We start from the raw sequence: 25,287 nt of genomic DNA on the forward strand, positions 1-25,287 counted from the left end.
AGATCCACAAGTCGGTCACCGACTATCTGAAACAGAGCTCTGCAAAGGAACACGTGGATTTCGTCCGCGCTGGTGGTATTTCCTGAAGAAGAGGTTGCAAAAAACCTTGAAACGCGTAGAATAAACCACTGTCAAACTTTATTAACCTTCTGGAATTTCATCATTTGGGCAGCGCGGACGAAATCCACGTATTCCTTTGCAGAGCTCTGAATTGGAACGGGAGATCCAGGGGGCCCAGTCGCGGGGAAGTTGTTTGTCCCAGAGCAACTTCGCCTGAAACTCTTGCAGGAGTTCCATGAATCCAAGCTGAGTGCTCACCCTGGTATTTCAGCCACACGTCTGGCGGTGGCTAGGATCTTTTGGTGGCCTACCTTTGGTTCGGACATAAAAAAATTCATTGCTGGTTGTGGGGTCTGCGCTCGTTCTAAAAGCTCTCATAGCCGGCCGGCAGAGGAGCTGATGCCCTTGGCAGTGCCCGAAAGACCATGGACTCACTTATCCATGGATTTTGTTACCAATCTCCCTCCATCTAAGGGTAATACAGTGGTATGGGTAGTGGTGGACAGGTTTTCTAAGCAGGCTCATTTTGTACCCCTGTCCACACTACCATCAGCTGAGACGTTGTCCAGGTTGTTTGTGCAGCATGTGATCCGGTTGCATGGGGTACCCCTGAATGTGGTGTCTGATCGTGGTGTGCAGTTTGAGGCTAAGTTTTGGCATGCTTTCTGCAAAAAATTAGGGATGTCTCTGTCCTTTTCGTCTGCATACCATCCTGAGAGCAATGGTCAGACGGAGAATACTAACCAGTCCCTGGAACAGATCCTCAGGTGTCTAACCTCTGCTAAACAGAATGACTGGTGTGATGCGCTGCCGTTGGCTGAATTTGCCTTCAATAGTCGGGTGAGTCAAGCCACGGGTATGACTCCTTTTTTGATCAATTATTGGTTCAGTCCTCATTTTGGTGAGTTTTCTCGTCTGGACTCGGGGTGTCCCGGGGCTGAGGGCTCTGCTCAGCGCTTACAGAATACGTGGGCAGAAGTTCAGCGGAGTATATCTAGGTCTCAGGGCAGGTATAAGTTTTTCGCGGACAGGAAACGAACACTAGGGCCCACGTTTCAGGTTGGAGACAAGGTTTGGCTCTCGATTCGAAACATTAAGTTGAAGGTTCCTTCAGCCAAGTTGGGGCCCAAATTCATTGGCCCATACAAGATTGTGGAAAAAATCAATCCAGTGGCGTATAGGCTGTGCCTTCCACCCTTTTCAAGATCCCTAACGTCTTCCACAAATCTCTACTGAAACCTTTTGAAGCAGTCCGGGGAGACTCCGAGTCTGCTGCTTCTCCTGTTTTGGTCGAGGGGCAGGTGGAGTACGAGGTTGGTCATATCGTAGATTCCAGGTTGGTACGGCGGTTGGTACAGTACCTGGTTCATTGGAAGGGGTATGGACCGGAAGACAGGTCCTGGGTACTGGCCTGGTTGATGCATGCTGATCGCCTGGTGCGGGCTTTCCATGCTAAGTACCCGGGCAAGCCTAGGGGTCCAGAGGCCCCCCGTTGAGAGGGGGGTACTGTCATGATCTCAGTGCGGGTTTGACTCGCACACGTGGGTGTTGTGAGTTCATTTTTCCCTTCACCGTTGAGGTCTGATGAACTCCCTCCTCTGGTGAAGGAAGGTAGTGAGGCTGATTACCAAACACCTGGGCAGCTAGATGATGACTGGGTGGCTGGAATTGAGGACTGGATATAAGGCGGTCGACACCCTTCTGCCTTGTTGGTGATCCTGCTGGATTCTTGGAGACCAGTCTGATTCCTGCGTCTCAAAGCTAAGTTTTTCTGCTCTGCTTTGTACACTTCAGATTTGTTTTTGTTTTGCCTTGTTTTTTGGGAGTTCTGCCATCCCCGGCCGGGGGTGAGCTGAATTCCATTTTTGTCTCTGATCTGTTGATCTTTTGCTCTGTCTTCAGAATATACCTGAGTGCTGATATAGTCTTTTGAAGCCTAGCGACTTCAGAGCCTGTTTTTCCTATCAGTCGGTTGGCACATTTTGGATAGGGTTTTTTCGGATGGCAGACAGTGGCTTTCCTGCCCTGTCCTATTTAGTTAGCTTGGGCCCCATCATTTGCTCAACCTATCTTTCTATCTGTGTTAGTGTTTTCATCTTGCTTCACCGTCATATGTTGGGGGCTGCCTATTGCTTTGGGGTCTGCTCTGGGGAAGTTTAGTTTTTCCCCTTTCTGTCTTTAGGCCATGTAGTTCTCCGGCTGTGATCGAGGGGTCTAGGGCACCGCAGGAACCCCCCACGGCTACTGCTAGTTGTTGTGGATAGGTTCAGGGGTCTGCAATCCGATAGCTGCCAACCTCTCTGGTTTTTCTGGACTTAGCTAGTATTTTGTTTTTTCCTCCTTCGGTGACTCATCATAACAGAATCACCAGCCATACTGCAGATCCTAGGGTACTCAATAGCAGGAGAGAATTGTAAGAGAAAAAAAAGAAAAAACAAAGTGTGTCATTTTTTTTTTGTGCATATTTTTTCCTCTATATCTCTGAGGCCGTAGGTGGAATTTTTCTCTCAATGGAGATGAAGCAATTGTCTGATCGTGTGGAGCAGCTCGCTGCTGAAGTGCGGGGAATTTCCGCCTATCTTGCTCATTCACATGCTGCTGAACCAAAGATTCATACTCCTGATGTGTTTTTTGGGGATCGGTCTAAATTCTTGAACTTCAAGAATAATTGTAAATTATTTTTTGCCTTGAAGCCTAACTCGTCGGGGAACTCCGCGCAGCAGGTTAAAATTGTCATTTCTTTGCTGCGCGGCGATCCCCAGGATTGGGTGTTTTCTTTGAAACCTGATGATCCTATTCTGAACAATGTGAACGCATTTCTTCAAGCCTTGGGGTTGTTGTATGATGAACCTAATGCTATTGATCAGGCTGAAAAGACCCTGTTGGCATTAAGCCAGGGTCGGGATTCGGCAGAGTTGTACAGTCAAAAATTCCGAAAGTGGGTGGTCCTTACTACCTGGAATGATTGTGCCTTGGAAGCCCTCTTTCGGAAGGGTTTGTCAGAAACTGTAAAAGATACTATGGTGGGATTTCCTGTTCCCTCTGGTCTTGACGATTCTATGTCATTAGCCATTCAGGTGGATCGGCGTTTACGTGAACGCAAAACTACACGAGAGATCTTGCCACCTGTTGTACAAATGTCTGAACCTATGCAATGTGATAGAGTTTTGTCTAGGGCGCAACGTCAGGAGTTCAGAAGGCGTAATAAGCTGTGTTTTTTTTGTGGAGATGCCTCGCATATTATTTCTGTCTGTCCTAAACGAGAGAAACGTTGTGCACACATGTTTTCTGTGGGTGGTGTTCAACCTAAGTTTCTTCTGGCAATTACTCTAATCTGCTCCCTGTCCACATTTTCCGCCAAGGCTTTTGTGGATTCGGGAGCAGCTCTGAACCTGATGGACTTGGATTTTGCCTATCCCTTTGAGGGGTATTGATGCTACTCCTTTGGCAAAGAATAAACCTCAGTTTTGGACCCAGGTGGTAATGCGGGTCGCCCCAGACCATCAAGAAAATTGCAGATTTTTGGTGTTGCATAATTTGGATGATACCATTGTTCTGGGGTTTCCCTGGTTGCAAATCCATAATCCAGTTCTGGATTGGAAATCTTTGTCTGTGGTGAGTTGGGGTTGTCGGTGTGCCCTTAGTGATGCTCCTGTTTTCTCCACCTCTCCCCAGTCGCATGATGTTCCTGACTATTTGGCTGATTTTTATGATGTATTTAGTGAGAATGAGTCTGCGTCTTTGCCACCTCATGGGAGTTATGACTGTGCAATTGAGCTGAACTCGGGGTGTAAATTCCCCAAGGGTCGGCATTTCAATTTATCTATACCCGAGCACGAGGCTATGCGATCCTATATTAAGGATTCACTGGAGAAAGGTCATATTAGACCATCCTCTTCACCCTTAGGTGCTGTTTTTTTTTTCGTGGCTAAAAAGGATGGTTCATTAAGGCCTTGTATTGACTATCGTGCCCTCAACAAAATTACTGTTAAATATCAGTATCCGTTACCCCTGATTTCTGATCTATTCTCCAGAGTTAAAGGTGCTTGCTGGTTTACCAAGCTTGACCTCAGGGGGGCGTATAATCTTATTCGCATTAAGCATGGGGATGAATGGAAGACGGCGTTTAATACTCCGGAGGGACATTTTGAGTACCTGGTGATGCCTTTTGGGCTCACTAATGCCCCTTCTGTCTTTCAGTGCTTCATGAACGATATATTCCGAGACTTTGTGGATAAATTTTTGATTATCTATCTGGATGATATTTTGATCTTCTCCAAGAATTGGGACTCTCATGTGGAACATGTTCGGACTGTGTTTTGGATTTTGAGGGAGAATTCCCTGTATGTCAAGGGATCGAAATGCCTTTTTGGGGTACAGAGGATTTCATTTTTGGGATTTATTTTGTCTACGTCAACTATTGAAATGGACCCGGCCAAGGTACAGGCCATTTATGATTGGGTTCAGCCAACCTCTTTGAAGGCCCTCCAGAAGTTTTTGGGTTTTGCTAATTTTTATTGGAAATTTATAGCTAATTTTTCTGGTATTGCCAAGCCATTGACTAATTTGACTAGGAAGGGTGCTGATGTGCTGAATTGGTCTCCGGAGGCTGTTTCTTCCTTTCAGGAGCTGAAGCAAAGATTCACTTCTGCTCCGGTTTTGCGGCAACCTGATGTCTCACTCCCATTTCAGGTGGAGGTGGACGCTTCTGAGATTGGTGCAGGAGCGGTGTTGTCCCAAAAAGATCTTGTGACATCTAAAATGAATCCTTGTGCTTTCTTTTCCCGAAAGTTCTCCCCATCCGAACGTAACTATGATGTGGGGAATCGGGAACTGTTGGCCATGAAATGGGCATTTGAGGAGTGGAGACATTGGTTGGAGGGAGCCAAACACCAAGTCGTGGTCCTTACTGACCACAAGAATTTGATTTACCTGGAGTCGGCCAAGCGCTTGAATCCTAGACAGGCTAGGTGGGCCTTATTTTTCACACATTTTGATTTTGTGGTCTCTTTTCTTCTGGGCACTAAGAATGTCAAGGCAGACGCCCTCTCTAGGAGTTTCCTTGCTGATTCTCCTGTTGTGACTAAGCCTGCTACCATCTTAGGCGAGGGGGTAGTTCTTTCTGCCATCTCGCCCGATTTGAGACGTGCTCTGGAAGAGTTTCAGGAGGACAAACCTTAGCGTTGTCCCAGTGGAAAGTTGTATGTTCCTGACCAGTGGAGGAAGAGAGTGATGTCTGAAGTTCATTGCTCTGCATTGGCTGGTCATCCAGGTATTTTTGGTACTAGAGATCTGGTGAGTCGGTCTTTTTGGTGGCCCGCCTTGTCTCATGATGTCAGGAATTTTGTGCAGTCCTGTGGGACTTGCTCCCGGTCTAAACCTTGTTCTCGCTCTAGTGGCTTGTTGATGCCTTTGCCGGTGCCCAGGAGGCCATGGACCCATATTTCAATGGATTTTATCTCTGATATGCCTGTCTCTCAGAGAATGACTGTTATTTGGGTGATTTGTGATAGATTCTCTAAGATGGTCCATCTTGTACCACTCCCTAAGTTGCCATCTTCCTCTGAGTTGGTGCCCTTGTTTTTGCAACAGGTGGTTCGCTTGCACGGGATTCCTGAGAACATTGTATCTGACAGAGGAGTTCAGTTTGTGTCTAGATTTTGGAGGACTTTCTGCTCCAAGCTGGGAATTCAGTTGTCCTTCTCCTCTGCGTTTCACCCTCAGACCAATGGGCAGATGGAGAGAGCAAACCAGACTTTGGAGTCGTATTTGAGATGGTTTATTTATTCGGTCGTCCATGACAGCACCACCTGAGAGAGGGGATCCGCCCTTCAGGAACAGGAAACCTACAGATACAAAAGGGCGGCACCTCTCCCACGCATCAGTTGGTTTCCTGTTCCTATAGGACGGGACTTCCTACAGATTGTCCATCATGGAGTCGTCGAGGGATTCCCAGGCCGGCTGACCGACCCAGGTAGCGGGGGGGTCTCCTACCTCGGTCAAGCTCGGGTCCCTGGATGCGCCACGGTGGGGCCGGGTAGGTCACCACGACAGTGGTTGGAGCAGGCGGAGCAGAGGGTCCGGTGGACAGCCGTCTCCATAGGGCCGGCACAAGGTATGTATGACCCCTGGAACCCCTCCTGTTGCATCCACCCGGTCTCCGCTTGCTCCTCTCTCTCTCTCTCTCTCTCTCTCTCCGGGGGCTGGCGGTCGCGCCTGTGCGGCGGGCGCAGGTCGGCGCATGTGGGGGCGGCAGGCATTCCGGAGCTGGGGGCGCCGTGCCGGCTCCTTTCCACGCGCTCCCGCGGTCTTGATCGCGCAGCGGAAGTGACACAGCGGAAGGGGCGGGGCCGGGAATGCCGAAACCGGAAGTCGGGTGCCGGCCGGCTTTCCGGGTTGCGCCGCCGGTGCTCGGCGGCCTGGGGCGGTGCGCGGTACCCGGGGAGGGGGGGACGGAGCATGTGGGGGGGAGTCGCAGGGGGGGAGGACCCGGGGGGGAGGTGCCGCGCCAGAGCCCTGCTGACCCGGACACTGTGGGAGGCATTAAAAGACAGGAGGTGACGCTGCTGGGGTGCTTCTGAAGGCCCAGCAATGGATTCGACAGAAGCCCCCACAGAGCAGCAGGACGAGGTGCAGGAGCGCCCAGAGAAACCGGCCACTGTGAATTCACAGGCGAGTGGCCAGCAGAAGAAGAAACGGACGGGCGAACAAAGCCACAGAAGTTCCTCCAGGCTAAAGGACCCTCCTGCCTCCCTCCGTGACCCGGTACCTGCCTCATCTGCAAGAGAGATCTCCGTGAATGTACCCTGATGCAGTGTTTTATTTTTGTTCTTTCGCAGGCAAGGAAAGCTACGGGGAAGCAGAAGCACAGGGAATGTGCCCTCTGTAATTGCCCTTTGCCAGACGGCCACCCTAAAAAGTTGTGTCAGCCATGCGTGCGACAAACGGTAGGGGTTGGATAGGGGTACCCTAGGGGTAGATTGACAGGCCCTTACACTCTTCCCCGTCCATACAGGTGGCGGAAGAAACACCGGACTTCACCACAAGCCTGAGGGAGATAATCAGGACAGAAATGAAGGCCCTATCTAAAAAAGACTCCTCTAAGGGAAGAGATGTTAACCTCTCTGGTTCAGAGTCCTCGGCCGCACCTGGAATCGATATCTCCTCAGATTCCCCGGCCTCCACTTCATCATCTTCAGAGGAAGACTCGAGCTGTTTCTGCTTTCCCTTAGACCAGATGGATAAGTTAGTTAAAGCAGTAAGGTCCACTATGGGGGTAGCAGACACAAAACCGGAACTTTCGGCACAGGACGTGATGTTCGGAGGCCTAGATCCCAGAAAGCGCAGATCCTTCCCGTTGAATGATAAAGTCCAGAACCTAATAAATAGAGAATGGAAAAAGCCTGAAAAAAGAGGTTATTTGCCACCTGCCTTCAAACGAAGGTACCCGTTTGATGACCCAGTGGTAACCAAATGGGACAAGGCCCCTAAGCTGGACGCGGCAGTGGCCAAAGCCTCCAAAAAGTCCTCCATACCTTTCGATGACATGGCCTCCTTAAAAGACCCGCTAGATAAAAAAGCGGATTCTTTTCTGAAAGGAACATGGGAGATGTCAGCGGGTGCATTGAGACCAGCGGTAGCGGCCACATGTACGGCCAGATCCTTGATGGTCTGGCTGGATCAGCTGGATTCCCAATTGAAGGATGGAACCTCAAGAGCATACATTCGAAAAGCCTTACCAGTTATCCAAAGTGCTGCTGCTTTTCTGGCTGATGCGTCAGCAGATTCTGTGAGGATGGCGGCTAGGACCGCAGGTTTATCCAACGCAGCTCGAAGGGCTCTCTGGTTAAAATGCTGGCCAGGAGACATCCAGGCCAGATCTCGACTCTGTTCCATTCCTTGTGAGGGCGAATACCTGTTTGGGCCCGTCCTAGATGAACTTTTATAGAAGGCCGGGGACGATAAAAAGAAGTTCCCCAGTCTGCCGAACCCCTCTTTTAGATGCCCCTTTACCAGGAAAGGATATTTCCGTAGGAGGCCGTCCAGGGATCAGGGCAGATGGGACGACAAAAGAAGGAGAGGTACAGGATTCATGTTCGGAGGAGGGGGGCGCCAGGAAGGTCCAGCACGGGACACTAAAAAGCCACCCCAATGACTAGTTGCTCCGGTAGGGGGAGACTAGCTGCCTTCTACCCGGCCTGGGCATTAATCTCTAATAGCAACTGGATACTGGGGGTGGTAACTGCGGGCCTACGACTAGAATTCTCCCGGGTTCCCCAAGATCGTTTTAAGGTCACTCCTCTTAGGTCATCCTCATCAGAACAGTCTGCCCTGGAAGCTGAAGTTCGGGATCTTTGCCATAAAAAGGTCCTAACTAAAGTTCCAGAGAAAGAAAGGGGGAAAGGTTTCTACTCCCCTTTGTTCCTGGTCCGCAAGCCAGACAGTTCCTTTAGGACCATAATAAATCTTAAATCCCTCAATGAATTCCTGGTCACACGTCCATTTAAGATGGAAACAATTAATTCAACAATAAAATTACTGTTTCAAAACTGCTTCATGGTGGTGTTAGATTTGAAAGATGCCTACTACCATATACCCATTCATGCAGATCATCAGAGTTTTCTCAGAGTGGCAGTGCAGTTAGATGGGTCAGTTCAACATTTCCAGTATGCGGCCCTCCCCTTTGGGGTAGCAGTCGCTCCCCGTGTGTTTACTAAAGTAGTAGCAGAAGTTATGGCCCATCTACGTGAATCAGACATTTTAGTAGTTCCCTACTTAGATGACTTCTTGATTGTAGGGAAAACGGCTAACCATTGTTTGCAACAGCTACAAAGGGCAAGGTCTGCCCTAGAACGGTTAGGATGTCTGCTTAACATTAAAAAATCTCGGTTACAGCCGATGAGAATCCAACAATTCTTGGGCCTCATCCTAGATTCCGTAAAACAGGAATGCCGTCTGCCCCCGGAGAAGCTGGTTCGCCTACACTATCAGGTCCTGAACGCTTCCAATAACCCGACCATGTCCCTCAGGAAAGCCATGTCCCTTCTAGGTTCACTTTCCTCCTGTATCCCGGCGGTCCAGTGGGCCCAGTTTCATTCAAGAACTCTACAGGGCGAGGTCTTAAGGCATCAAAAAATGCTTGGGGGTTACTTAGAGGGCCAGCTAACCTTGTCCCGAAACACAAGGGAGTCCCTAGAATGGTGGCTAGATGAGAATAATTTATCCAGAGGGGTTCCCTGGGAATATGACATATCCCGCATAATCACCACGGATGCTAGCCCTTCCGGTTGGGGGGCTCATATGGGGGAAATTCTGGTCCAGGGCCTATGGGAGCATCATCAGATAGAGATGTCATCCAACTTGAAAGAATTGACAGCAGTAGAGCTGGCAGCTAAAGAACTGCTTGTGTATCTACAGGGCAATCATGTGCGAGTGTTTTCCGACAATCTGGTCACCGTAGCGTATATCAACCACCAAGGCGGGACCCGTTCCAAATCCCTGATGAATGTAGCAGAACGGCTGTTCCAGCTAGCAGAGCAGCATTTCCTATCATTAACAGCTCTACATATAAAGGGGAAAGAAAACACCACGGCAGATTTCCTGAGCCGATCTCTTAAGGCAAGGAGAATGGTCCCTAAAAAACTCTATCTTCGACCTGATTGTACAGAAGTGGGGACTGCCAGAGATAGATCTCTTCGCCACCAAAGAAAACAGGAAAGTAAGGCAGTTTTGCTCACTAAATCCCAGAGAAGACCCCCTGGCGGTAGACTCCTTGCTGATAAAGTGGGATTTCGGGCTATCCTATGCCTTCCCTCCCCTATTGCTATTACCTCTAGTGGTGAGGAAAATCAGGAGAGACAGAGCGAAAGTTATAGTGATCGCTCCGTTTTGGCCCAGGAGGGCTTGGTTCTCATGCCTCAGGACCATGTCAGTGTCCGATCCTTGGGTCCTGCCGGAGATCCCGGATCTCCTATCCCAGGGCCCAGTCTTTCATCCTCAGGTGGCTGGCCTACATCTGACGGAGTGGAGTTTGAACGGACACTGCTGAAAGATAAAGGCTTCTCCCCAGACCTGGTTGACACTCTACTTAAAAGTAGAAAGATCACTAATACCAAGATCTATGTCAGAATTTGGAAGAGATTCCTAAAGAACTCTAGAGTAGTCGCTGGGGGTTCGGCTCCTATAAATCAAATCTTAGAATTTCTTCAGAAAGGTCTAGAAATGGGGCTCTCCACTAGTACGCTCAAAGTACAAGCTTCAGCCTTGGGGGCCCTCTTTAGCTGCAACATCGCGGGTAATTACTGGGTCAGTAGATTCATCAAGGCAGCAGGTAGATCCAGGCCAGTGGTGAAGGATAGATTCATGCCATGGGACTTGAACCTAGTCCTCACAGCCATGACAGAAGCTCCATTCGAACCCATCTCATCAGCCTCTATAAAAAACCTGTCCCTCAAGGTAGCCTTCCTGGTAGCTCTAACCTCATCTCGTAGAGTAAGCGACATCCAGGCATTATCTAGGCGTCCTCCTTATTTACAGTTTAAGGACGATAGGGTAATACTCAGACCTGACCCGGCGTACTTACCGAAGGTAGTTTCTAGCTTTCATAGAACACAGGAAATAGTCCTTCCATCCTTCCTCCCTAATCCAGCTAATGAGAAGGAAGAGAAATTACACACCTTAGATGTTAGAGAATGCCTTAAAGAATATCTGGCGGTTACTGACCCCTGGAAAAAGGAGAATGCCCTATTTATCTCCCATCAAGGTCCCAGGAAAGGCTGTAGAGTGTCAAAAAATACACTAGCTAGGTGGATTAGAGAGGCTATTTCAATTGCATACACCTCAAAGGGCAGACCGGCACCTGCAAAACTGAGGGCGCATTCCACCAGAGCCATGGCGTCCTCGTGGGCCGAGAGATCAGAAGTCTCCATTGACCAGATATGTAAGCCGGCTACTTGGTCCTCTCCGAGCACCTTTTATAATCATTATAGGCTAGACTTGGGTGCTTCCACAGACCTCTCTTTTGGTATAAGGGTACTGCAGGCTGTAGTCCCTCCCTAAAATAGTTATTACTCTCTGTAAATCTCTCAGGTGGTGCTGTCATGGACGACCGAATAAAGTCTTAGTTACTCACCGGTTAACGGTATTTTTCGGAGTCCATGACAGCACCCGTATATTCCCCCCCTTTTTTTGTAGTTTAAATTTGGATATGCACTTCTTTCTCTTATATGTACACTAGTAAGGAATAGTTGTATAAAAAACACTGTGTATAAATTTTGCTATTAACCATTGTGGTCCTCTTGTGCTCTGTAATCCAACTGATGCGTGGGAGAGGTGCCGCCCTTTTGTATCTGTAGGTTTCCTGTTCCTGAAGGGCGGATCCCCTCTCTCAGGTGGTGCTGTCATGGACTCCGAAAAATACCGTTAACCGGTGAGTAACTAAGACTTTCTGCCGATCAGGATGATTGGGTTTCATTTTTGCCCTTTCCGAATTTGCTTTAAATAATAGAGCTAGTTCTGCCACTTTGATGTCACCTTTTTTTGTAACTTTGGGTTTCACCCTCGATTTTCTTCAGGGCAGGTGGAGCCTTCTGCCTGCCCAGGTGTTGACACTGTGGTGGAGAGAATGCACCAGATCTGGGACCAAGTAGTGGATAAGTTGTCTCTCTCCCAGGAAAAGGCCCAGCGGTTTTCCAACCGGCGTAGGACCGTTGGTCCCCAGTTTAAGGTGGGTGATATGGTTTGGTTGTCATCAAAAAATATCGCTATGAAGGTGGCTTCTCCTAAGTTTAAGCCTAGATTTATTGGACCTTACAAGATTTTGGAGATTATTAATCCGGTCTCTTTTCGGTTGGCTCTTCCTGTCACATTTAAAATTCATAATGTGTTTCATAAGTCCTTGTTGAAGAGGTTTGTTGAACCAGTAGTTCCTGTGGTGGCACCTCCTGACCCTGTATTGGTTGAAGGTAACATGGAATATGAGGTAGAGAAGATACTGGATTCCCGTCTGGCTAGACGGAGACTCCAGTATTTGGTTAAGTGGAAGGATTATGGTCAGGAGGATAATTCCTGGGTCTCTGCCTCTGATATTCATGCCGAAAGATTGGTGCGTGCCTTTCATCAGGCTCACCCTGATCGCCCTGGTGGCATGGATGAGGGTTCGGTGACCCCTCCTCAAGGGGGAGGTACTGTTGTGAGTTCATTTTTCCCTTCACCGTTGAGGTCTGAAGAACTCCCTCCTCTGGTGAAGGAAGGTAGTGAGGCTGATTACCAAACACCTGCATTTGCTCAACCTATCTTTCTATCTGTGTTAGTGTTTTCATCTTGCTTCACCGTCATTATATGTTGGGGGCTGCCTATTGCTTTGGGGTCTGCTCTGGGGCAGTTTAGTTTTTACCCTTTCTGTCTTTAGTCTATGTAGTTCTCCGGCTGTGATCGAGGGGTCTAGGGCACCGTAGGAACCCCCCACGGCTACTGCTAGTTGTTGTGGATAGGTTCAGGGGTCTGCAATCCGATAGCTGCCAACCTCTCTGGTTTTTCTGGACTTAGCTAGTATTTTGTTTTTTCCAACTTCGGGGACTCATCATAACACGTGGGGTTAATGTCTGGAACCAGTGCTGATGACTGGCATTTCTGGGGTTAAAGGTTGTGATCCTGGTGCAGGCTTACCTGCACACCTGGGGCTATGATTGTGGCCTCTCCCTGGTTCTGGGAGAAGCTTCTTATAGCCTCAGGACGCTCCCATCCCTGTCAGTTATACTCTTGTCCTTGGCATAGTGTGGTGACCCCTGAGTGTGTTTTTGCTGTGTTCTGGTTGCTTGATAATCTGTGTATGACTCGGTCTGTTCTCTGGATATTGCTTTGGATTCTGCTTGGTACCTTCTATGTCTGTTTGGTTTTGACTGCTGCTTGGCCCTGACTATCTGCTCTGTCTCATCCTTGGTACGTTACAGCTATCTCTGTGTATGAACCCCGTTTTGCCTGACTAAGTAATTCTGTATAGTGTCTTTCCATCTCACTAAGCAGGACGCTAAGCCCCGCCCCCTTGCAGTCACATGACCGTAGGTCCCATGTCTGCTTGCTAAACTTCAGCATCCACAGGTCCTGTGCATCGGTACTTTCTGGCTGTACCTGACCCCGGTACCCCTACAGTGCGGGTGAGTCCCTGCTCAGCGGAGGCTGCACGCCGGCGCTGACAGGATCCTGACACTCAGGACACGCGCACTGGCTCAGTGAGCAAGTATAGTGCGGTGTTCCTGACAGGTAATTTATAGAACTATTTTGCAATTTGGCTATTTGGCTTTTAAAATCTACTTTACTGCACATTTTTCTATATTTTTATACACACCTGGTATAATCTATAATAAATAGAAAGGTGCCCAAAATCTGTCTTTACTAGTGGCCTTTAGTCAAACTCAGTTGCTCTTATCTTATACACAAGTGAAACGTACTGTATAGAAGGAGTAGACGTCTTAGTCAGGTGTGGAACAGCCTGGACACGGCACCTGGCCTGATACAGATGGAAAGTGTCTGAACTGATTTTACTCACTTATGACTGTATGTGAAGATGAATCATGGACTCTTGAGCTTGAGCTCAATTGGATGAAACCTGGTGACTAATTGCCGATAATGACTCCTAACAAGAGCTTTATACATGAAACTAGATGAAAGCTGACAGCACTGAATGATGATGATGGATATATGATTGCTCCCCTTCTCTCTGAACAACCCCTCTCCTGAGAAACCTGATATATGTGTGGATGGTCTAATTCACATTCGCAGCTAGGCACACAAAGAGTTGGTTGCTGCAGTTTGCTTAGAAGTTTTATAGAGGAAGACTTATAAGGCCCCTTTACATTTAGCGATGCACCAGCGATCCCGACAACGATACGACCCGGTCAGGATTGCTGGTGCATCGCTAAATGGTCGCTAGTGAGCTGTCACACAGGCAGATCTCACAGCAACATAGCAGCGATCTGGCGGACGATACTTACCTTTCAGACGCGGCGATCCTGACGCCCTCCCGCCCGTGTCCACGTGTCGCTCGTCGGCGCCAGCAGGAAGCGCCCGACGAGAAATGGAGCTGCGCGATCAGCGATGGACAGCAGGGGAGCCGGTCAGAGGTAAGTATCACACATAGCGATATCGCTGCTGCGTCACCAAATCGGATGGCCATGCGTTTCATCCGGTTTTCGCCGGATCCGGCAATGTGTCGCGATCCGGCGTCTGGAAAAAACGGTGACTGTAACGTTTTTTGTCTCCGGCGAAAAAGCCGGACACGCCGGATCCGGCGCGTCCGGCTTTTTCACACAATGAAAGCCTATGAGCGCCGCAATGCGCCGGATCTGATTTTTTGGTCTGAGCATGCTCAGTAGCTCTGCCCACAAGACATATATAAAAGCAAGACAGTGGGACCCACAGCCACACCCAACATGCCACCCAAGAAAGCAACCAAGCGAAGCAGGAGAAGGCAGGAGACCACTGCAGCACCATCCGCACCACCACCACCCCAAATGGAGCAGCAAATAGAACATGCTGAGGAGGGGAGGCCAGCAGCAGATGAGAGACGGTAATTATCAAATCACCCATTCCTCCAAACTAGGGCTATTGAATATCAAGATATTCATTGGCCCTTTGTTTCTCTTTATTCAACAGCCGCCCAATAGATGCAGCAGCAGCAGCAGCAGCAATGGCAGCAGCTGGAACACCACCCACAGGCATGGAGTGTGGCCACCAGGAAGACAGCACATCATCTTCTGGGAGCCCTCCCTCGCATCGTCAGCGTTTGACGGTAAGTTTTTATTTCCAAAATCCATCTTCTCTGTAATATATGTCTATTCATTGCCTTTTATTTCAAAACAGGAATCACAAGATGAAGAGGAGCTCCCAGTAGAAGAAGGAAGGGGTGGACAGACACCTGGAGTGGGCTCACAATTGGTAAGTTTTTTGCATCAAACGCAGAAACACAACATCACACTACACACAACACATAGAAAACAATGTTCTGCAGACCACACACAGCAAACAAATGCCTACATCCAAAGACATAACATTTTTTGTTTTCTTCTCTAGTCTTCCCAATCTGGTGCTTGGCCAAGAGGTCCTCGCAGTGCCTCCCAGGGTCGTCGGCGACAGCAACGCGGCGGTCACCAGCGTGTAAGTATAAATATTTTTGCTTTGTTTTTTTGCACTTTTTATTTCATTTCTTTTGTGGAGGCTAATTATGTTATTTTTGTCTTTTTCTTTAACAGCCTTCACAGCGTGCTCCCGACTCTGACGGTGAGGATGGAGGGATTGATGTGGACCGCCTCATCGATCTCGTCAGAGAAAGGGAGCCGCTCTGGAATATGGCTGACCGCCGCCACGCTGACCTGATCGTTACCCGACGACTCTGGGAGGAAATCTGTTCGCTCCTTGTGGGCCGCTGGGAGGACCTCGAAGCTCGGGCCCAGATTAAAGAGCGTAAGTATATACAGTACCGGTTGCTTGATGTAAACCAGTGTTTCCCGAACTCCAGTCCTCGTGGTCCCCACGGATCATGTGTTCAGGATTTCTATTTACTATGGAAATCCTGAAAACATGACCCCTGGGGACCATGAGGACTGGAGTTTGGGAAACACTGATGTTGTATACTAACCACTCCTTTCTCGTTTCAGGGAACAGAATTGTGAATCGGTGGCGGTCTGTGAGAGATCGTTTCAAGAAGGAGTTCAATAAAGAGATGCGGGCCCCGAGTGGATCTGGAGGACGCAGGAGCAAATACAAGTACGCAGAAGCCCTGTCGTTCCTCCGGGAAACAATGGTCACCAGAAGGTAAATATTACACACCACATGTGAAAAAAAATGTTAGATGTAAATTTTTTTTTCAGCCAGGGCCATACCATGTCAGTATTTTAATTGTTTTTTTTTCTCTTTATTCCACAGCACGGTGAGCAGCACTCGGGAGCCGGCACGATTGGACCCTTCTGAGGCGATCCCTGAGGAGACCGGCACCGAGGGACACTTCGACCGCCCCGGTACATCTGCACCTTCCCAGCCTTCCCACACATTCGACCCATCCACCAGCACAGGAGCATCGTGGCCGCCTACATTACATGAAGCTGCTGGTGAGGAGATCGCTTTCCCTTTACCCCACCCTTCTGCCCCTGCCACCTCTAGTACACCTGCGGGTACTGGGCGGCAGCGGCAGAGGGGTCAGGAAAAGACTTATGCGCCAGAGTTCTTGCATCTGAATGCATCTTTCCAGAACTGTCTAAAAGTCTTGTCAGAGCAAATCTCCGCAGGCTATCAGCAGATCAACTCCAGCATTCTGGAGGTGAAGACACTTCTGCAAACCATGCATTCAGAAGCAAGATCTTCGCCAAACCACACCTTTTTCAGGTCTGTTGTGGAGCGCATGGAAACGCTCTCTCCTGCCCAGCAGATGCATGTAATGCATTCATGCCACGCTGCTCTCCAGCAAGTTACCTCCCAACCTCCTCCTCCTCCCACCACAGTAGTTCCTCCACCTGCACCCCCTCCAGCCACTTTCCATCCTCCCCCTCCTATTACATCTACACCCCCTCCAGCCACTTTCCATCCTCCCCCTCCTATTACATCTACACCCCCTCCAGCCACTTTCCATCCTCCCCCTCCTATTACATACCATCCACCTCCAGCCACTTTCCATCCTCCCCCTCCTATTACATACCATCCACCTCCCCAGCACCATCCACCTCCCCAGCACCATCCACCTCCCCAGCACCAGCAACCTCCCCAGCACCAGCAACCTCCCCAGTACCTGCAACCTCCACAGTACCTGCAAACTCCCCAGTACCAGCAACCTCCCCAGTACCAGACATCTCCCCACTTCCAGCAACCTGCCCCGTACCAGACATCTCCCCACTTCCAGCAACCTGCCGCGTACCAGACATCTCCCCACTTCCAGCAACCTGCCCCGTACCAGACATCTCCCCACTTCCAGCAACCTGCCCCGTACCAAACTCCTTCCCCATACAACTTGCCATCAACATCATCTGCTCCTACAGTCCCTGCCCAACCCTCCACTCCACCACCCACCACCTCTTCTGCTTCCCACATGTCCACCCATTCTGTAGTTTTTTCCACACCTTCACCTCTAACTGTTCCTTCCCCACCACAATTACAGTCCTCTCTCCACACTCCCAGTGTCGAAGTGTCCCGCAGCCCCTACAGCAGTATTTCCACCACACACTACACAGATTTATAATGTGTGTATTTAAATAAAAATGACCAGTTTTATGGTTTCAGTTTTATAGTTTCAAAGCTTTATTAAACAAGTTTATTAAAATTTTAAAAAAGTTTACTAAAAAAAACATTTTTCAATAAAAGTTAAATTATTTTACACTGGTTGTCTGTCATTTCTTTCTGCGGCGAAAAAGGTTAAATACAGGGTATTTAAAAGGTGAAATGGTATTCAAAACTAGGTATATAACTGTGGGTAAATTTTAGCTTTTTGCCACAGTTGTGTTCCTGGTTGTGTTTGAAGCAAAGTATTTCACCTAAAAAGTTGTGTTTATTGTTGGTGATTTCCTAACAATGTACACAACTTTTGTTAAAAGGTGAAATACTTTGCATAAAACACAACCAGGTACACACCTGTGGCCTAAAGCTAAAAATAGAGACCATGACAAGATAGCCAACTTTGGTTGGCAAAGGTATATACTGTTGGTACAGAAGGTACACAAGTTTGGTTGGGCACAAATCTTTCACACTCTGTCATCCTGCCAGTGTACTCTGCCTTGAGGTGACATAAAGTATAGTGCAAAATTGTCCCTCATTACTGAAACCGTCACAGAACTTCTAGTGGTAATGTCATGGTAATCTTGCAAGGTGGTTTCTTCAGAGGTGTCCTCAATGGAAATGGGTTCCTTGCAGATAACAAAATTGTGGAGTACCACGCACGCTTTGATCACCTCGTCCACAGTTTCTGTCTTGAGGTTGATCGCAGTCAATAGGACCCGCCATTTGGCTGTCAGAATACCAAAGGTACATTCAACCATTCTTCTTGCTCTTGTGAGGCGGTAATTAAAAATGCGTTTTGGTCTTGTCAATCCTCTGCTAGAGTACGGTTTCAAAAGGTGTTCTGACAGCTGGAAGGCTTCATCCCCTACACAGACAAATGGCATAGGTGGACCAGATGTTTGCGGCAGCGGTCTAGGTGGTGGGAACTGGAAGGTGTTTCCATACAGTTTACGCCCCATGGCAGACAGTTTGAAAACTTGAGAGTCATTGGAGCGGCCATAGGCCCCAATATCAACCGCAATAAATTTGTATTCCGCGTCAGCGATGGCCATGAGGACAATTGAAAAATATTTCTTGTAATTGAAATATTCCGATCCCGATCCAGCTGGCTTTACAATGCGGATATGTTTCCCGTCCACAGCGCCCAAGCAGTTTGGAAACTGACATATCTGTTGAAACTTGTCAGCAATTTCAATCCACCTCTCTGTTGTGGGCTCTGGTAAAAACTCTTCAGCTAAGGAGTCCCACAGTGCACGGCATGTGTACTTCACAATTCCAGATATGGTGGAAATCCCGAGTCTGTACTGGAAATGCAGTGACGAAAGGGATTCTCCAGTTGCAAGAAATCTGTGGGGAATTAAAAAACAATAAATTAGTTTTAAATCACAGCATTACATTCCAAAACTGACCTATAACACTTGGAGATACAAACTACCACCAACAAGATTGCAGTGAAAGTGTGCTCTGATGCGATCATATCCAATAAATGTGGCTTACCTTAAAGTCACCATCAGACGCTCTGCGGGTGAAACAGAGAAGCGGCAATAGGTGTCCGCTTTTCTTATGAGGTGTGCAATGCACTCCACCAAGTAATCAAAATTCTCCATTTTCATCCTAACATATCCAAAAAATTTATCCGGGTTTCGTCGAAGGTCCATGCATAGTGTAGAATAGACCCCACGCGTCATTCTCTTGGCTGTGATGGGGTGGATCCACAAACGTCGTCTACGATGCCTGATGCGCTGCTGTCTCGCTCTCTCCTTCTCCAGAACAATCACCCTCAAACGATTTGCCTCCGCTGTAAAATCCGCCAAATTCTTCAAAATATTTCCAATGACAACATCCATCTTCGCCAGTAACTTGCTCTTCTCTCCAACCTGCACTTTCTCCTCTACAACCTGTCAAAGAAGGGCTGTAGGAACATGCTATATATAGTTTTCCAGTAGCCAATCCCGTTCGGAAGGCCACAAGGGTCAATTTTAAAAACCGGATCCGGCGTAATCCGTTGAAAAACGGATAGAAAAACGGATGAACCGGATGAGACGGATCCGGTTTTGTCTGTCCAGAAAAAGACGGATCCGCCAGAAAACCGGATCCGTCACATCCGGTTTTACGAAACATTTGCCGGATCCGGCGTTCCGGCACGACGCCGGATCGCGCCTGACGCCGAAAACCTGATGTGTGAAAGTAGCCTAAGCACTTCCCCTGACGAAGCTGCATTGGTGCAGCGATACGCGTGGGGTCTTCCCACACCCTTCCCTCCTGCACCTTACTTATTCCACTCTGGAGCCCTCTCTGCGGATATTTCATCAGGACTTTCAGGCCTGGCTTGTTCTGAGCAATTTTCACTCTTGGTCCTATAGAGCATGGGGTACACTTGGTATCATTATTTAATCCCCATCTTCATGTGCTCCTTTCATGAATCTCCTTATCTCCTATTAGCAGGGATTTGACAGGTGTTTTTCTCACCCAATTCTTACATCATTCCACATGGCTTTCTTAGGGTCCCGTTACACATAGCGACACACCAGCGATCCCGACAACAATATGACCTGGTCCGGATCGCTGGTGTGTCACTACATGATCGCTGATGAGCTGTCAAACAGGCAGACTCACCAGAGATCAGGACCAGCGAGGATGTGGTAACTAAGCACGCGCATTGCTTAGTTACCCTCTGTGTACCCTGGATACCAGCGTGCTTGCGCTGGGAGCTGGTATCCAAGGAAAACAGCGGGTAACTAAGCACGTGCAGTGCCTAGTTACCCTCTGTTTACCTTGTATACCAGCTCCCAGTGCGAGCACGCTGGTATCCAGGGTACACAGCGGGTAACTAAGTGACACGTGCACTTAGTTACCCACTGTTTACCTTGGATACCAGCTCCCAGCATCTGCTTACAGCGCTGGGAGCTCGCTGATCGATGGGCTCCCACTGCCACACACAGCAATGCATGCTGGCCAGTGGGAGACCAACGATCAAAAAAAGACCCAGGACATTCCTGCATGATCAGCGATACCCGGCGGGGGGGCCGGTTGCTGATAGGTGTCACACAGCGAGATCGCTGCTGAGGTCGCTGTTGCATCACAAAACTTGTGACTCAGCAGCGATCTCGCTTAGTGTGATAGGGGCTTGACTGTTAGGTACTTATTAGGCTTTTTTGGGACGCCCCTCAAATGCCTATGTGTCTTTTGCCATATGAGATTGCTTGCTTGTAGGTTGTTCACATGTTTATGCAGTGATTTAGTTTACCATATTAGTGTCTATATATATTGTGATTAACCACAAGACAGCCTGGGTTTATTGTATTTTGCTGACGTATATACAGTGACTTTATGCATTCAATTGTATTACAGTACCTTTGTCTTATATGCCACTGTTTGGGTTTGCTGTAACTATATAGGGATTTCCATCATTTTGGTTGTCCCTATTCAGGGAAGGTTGTCAGTATCATGGTTTTAGTCTGTTTTTAATTCCCCTTTTGTTGTGTCTTTGTTACAATAAAATACATGCTTTAATATATTACAGGTGTGCACAGGTTTCTATGCATTGGTCATTTTTCTATTATAGGTAGCCAATGACTCCTTATAAAACTATAGATTGTGGGATAAAGAAAATAATGGAAAATAGAATCTACCTGTATGCTATTAATCCTAAAATGTTAATGGGGTAATCTTACAACCCTTTTTTGTATCATTAAGTTTGTGTATTAAATTTAAGTTTTTTTAAATGTTGTCATTTTTTCCTATTCGAATCTGTAGCATAAGAAAATCAGAAATCTTGCAATTTTTCTCCACTGAAGCTGTTTTAGACTCACACTTATGTTTTTTTACAGGAAACTTTTCAGCAGCCTCATTATCACCACAGGTAGGATTACAGTGATAACACAGGATTCACCATTTACTATAGGTGATGTCACAGGTGCCCCTGTTTCATCTCCATCCAATAGTAGATTTATAAGCACCATGGACCAAACTTGTGTTTAGCTCAGCAGGACCTCCCACTAGGTCCAAAAACAAAGCAGAAAATTCAAAGAAGCCGAGGCACCAAAACCGCAGGCTCTTCATAAAAACTTGAATTATATTCCATATTAGTTAAAATACAGACAAAGCCGGCAACGTTTATGACATAATTGTCCTTTCTGAAGCCTAAAATATTACTGCTGTATCCTCACATATGAAGATCTCCAACTCATTTGGATTAAAACGTGTCCAAACTATTTATTTCAGAATGTTAAAACTCAAGGTACAGTGAGACACGGCATTAAAACTTCTACCCACACATTTAGGACACTGCACTGTCCTTAGTCATGGTATGTGCTCCATTAGTGCAAAAATCATTTAAATACAGGGATAATAGGAAAAACCCATGGCCATATGGGGGGAGAGAGGAATGTAAAAGTGCCAGATGAAATGTTGAAATGATGACAACTGAAAAATAACCTCTACTTATAAGCAACAGTTCACATTTATCAATCTCTTCAAGAAAAAAATTGCACAAACTTAGTAGAAGTGTAGCTTAGTCCTGCATGGTTGCATGGGAATGTAGGGCATGTTTGATTAGGCATGATCAACAATCATATGATTAAATTTAAAGGGGTTATCTGGGACTTTACAAATTGTATTCAAGCACTAACAGGCAGGTAATTGCATCTCACCTGCCTGTTGTGCCAGGCACCGTTCTTGCCCAGCACAAAGCGCTCCTACCAGGGATTCTAAAGCCTCGCCTCAGAGCGGAGGAGGCTTCTTTTCTGCTCCACACTGTCGACGGAGTGGAACTTCTGTCATAATTCTGATTAATAACTGGATCCCCGCTGTTAGTCAGAATGATGTCGGAAGTCCCGCCCCATCAGCAGAGGCAGCAGCTGTACCTCCGGCAGCAGCGGTCTGTGACCGCTCTGTGCCGGTTGAAGAACGGCCATGGGCATAACAGGCAGGTAAGCTGCAATTACCTGCCTGTTAGTGCTTAGATCCATTTTTTGTTTTTTTTGTAAAGTCTCAGATATACCCTTTAATTATTACATTTTAAATAGTACACATATTGAAAATTATTACAATTTTTAATAAAAGTGAATGTTGTAACAATATAGGCAACTAAATACTGTCAGAAATGAGAAAACGTATTTTATGGCTGCCAGATGCTGTATACTATGTGCTATTCTCTACACAATATCCACCATTTACCTACACAAAAAAAAGATCTTTATGAGCGTGTCCTAATGTATTCCCCTATTAATAGTGGAGAACACTTTATATAAAGTAAAGTGTTAGCATGAAAGCAAATAAATAGGCCATGGCCAATAAAAGCTTCAAGTAAAGTAGCAGCTAATGAATGAATAGTTTTCTGACACTGTACTGTAATTTCAGTCAATTTAGGGGTTTAGCATTATGTGCAATCATCTGTCAGTCATGGCCCATGATAAAAAAATCTCTGTGTGAAAAGACATTCTTTGATGGCTGTTTCTTTTAATGCCAATTAACCAAAGTAACTACCATTAGATTGGTATCACGAATCCTTTCAATGCCGGAGACTTGAATTACAGTCTATACTGACAAAACATGCCACATATGACTAAATATTCCAATACGAGTTCAGGAAGGAACAACAGTACATTTTTAGTCAAATGGTTAATAGCATCATACTTTTAATAGTTTTATTGCTATTTCTCCCTTCAAAGGGAATCAGTCATCAGATTTTTGCTGTGTAATCTGAGAGCAGCTGTCATGATCCAGGTCAGATCTGACAGATTAAATGCACAAAGTAACCTTTTTTTTTCCCTTGGCTGTGTGCCAAAGGTGGTTTTGCCCCCGGTGGCCATTAGGGTCATTGCACTGTGGTGATTTCAGGTAGTTTCCCCCCCTGGTGGCCATTAGGGTCATTGCACTCTGGTTACCTTAGTTTGTGCACGTGATTATATAACAGGTGTGATTGTTCTATAAAAGAGTATCAGGTGTGTTAATCACTGTTGGTGATAGTTCCTCATTTGCAAGCAAGCCTGGGTAAAGAATGGAGCTGAAGGAGAGTCAAGGGCAGCCCAGTCAGAGTGCTGGAGTAGCAGCTATGGTGTCTGCAAGGAGGGCTGGCATGGATTGGTGGAGTGTCAGCTATGGTGTCTGCAAGGAGGGCTGGCATTGCTTGGTGGAGTGGCAGCTATGGTGTAGAGCTGCACTCGGGATGCTGGACTCGGTTGCGGAAAGCTGGACTCAAAATGTTGGACTCTTTGGCAGAAAAGCTGGACTCATTTGCTGGACTCTGTTTCTGGACAGCTGCACGCAGGTGCTGGACTCCATTGCTGGACAGTGCACCCAGATGTTGGACTCGGTGGAGGAAAAGATGCACGAAGGTGGTGGGCTCTGTTGCTGGGAGCGTAAGCAACAGAGCAAAGCTAAGTGGTGTTCCCCTGTTTTGTCACTTTTCCTTATGTGTGTTTAGTGCAGTGGTGGGATTAGTTTCCGCACTGACCAATTCCTGATCGGCACCCGGTGCGGAACCGGCCTAGGGAACGTTAGGAGTGTAGAGACACTGACTCAGGGGAGTGCAGGAGGTCTCCACTTCCCCGTTCTCTATCGCAGGGCCACCATTGTTTTTGCTACCCAGGTTTTCCCTATTCCCTTGTCTTATTGTATTAGTTACCGGCTTGCTGGCCGTGTCACACAGGACGGGGCACGTGACAGCAGCATAATGTAGATTTGCAGACCCTGATTCCAGCAAGGTATCACTTACTAGGCTCTTTTAATAAAATCAGTGTTTTATCAGCAGGATATTATCTCCATCAGACTAGGTGCCTCATGCGTCTTAGTTAACTACTCTGTATAACCCTGCCCCATAACTGATTAGCAGCTTTCTGTCAATGTAGAATGTATGCAGAAAGCGGCCAATCAGTGGTGTGGGCAGGGTTATAGTGAGCTCAGCGTTCTGAGCTCTGCTAGATCTGCAGCAGAGAAAACTGAAAAGTATGTACGCTAACAAGTGACACATCACTGGAATCAGGGTCTCTGCTTCTAAAGCATGCTGCTCTCAGATTACATAGTAAAATCCTGTTAACAGGTTCTCTTTAATGGGTATTTCATAAACTTTAATATGGATAACCTTTCCTAATGACAGGTCATGAATATTAAATTGGTAAGTGTATGACTCAAGGCACCCCACCAATCAACTAATAACAGGGTCTTTGGTGCAGGATGAAGCGCAGTATGTAGTGGCCATGAATGGTTCGGGAAGCTCTCTCCCATACGCGGGCTTGCAGTATCTTTCGTGACCACTACACAGTGTATGGAGCTGTACCCCTGCCGGTGCTGTCTAGTCAATCAGCTGATTAGTAGGGGGCCAGGTGTTGGGCCCTCACTGATTTCTTATTGATGACCCATCTTTTAACTCTAAAAATGAGGGTTTTATGATAATGACTGTTTCACCGTGAAATGGTAATCAATGTACAAATCTGCCAGATGAAGAATGGTTTATGTTCAGGAAGCATGCTTTGTATGGATGGAAGCCAGAGAAGAGACACAACATCGTGCAAGTCATTACAAGAGATAACAATACTTTCAATTTAAGCACCATAGGTTCAAGGTAGTTCAGGAAACAGTATGACATGAAATACTCAGCAGCAAGACGATAGTAATTATGAATACTAACAAAGAACTAAAACAACAAATCAAAACTATCAATGCAATTCCAGCAGCTGGCGAAACATCAGGGGTGCCGGCATAAATAATTAAGCCATAGCAAATGGAAGGAGATGATGTCGAAGACGATATGACTGCTTTACACTCACATCTGTAATGTCCTATTCCTATTCAATCATAATCACAAAGACCTTGAAAATGTTACATATAATAAGACAGTTTCTGCTGACCTTGTTTTACCACGTTCCTGCTCACCACCATCGCTGGCAATGTCATTCTTACCTATCACTGTCTTTTCCAATATTCTCATTATTAGCAACACTTGCATGTGATATCATAAGAAGGAAT

This window comes from Dendrobates tinctorius, unplaced genomic scaffold, assembly GCF_039654945.1.
Source record: "Dendrobates tinctorius isolate UK_male_01 unplaced genomic scaffold, ASM3965494v1 ptg000035l, whole genome shotgun sequence".
In the NCBI taxonomy this organism is placed as follows: domain Eukaryota; kingdom Metazoa; phylum Chordata; class Amphibia; order Anura; family Dendrobatidae; genus Dendrobates; species Dendrobates tinctorius.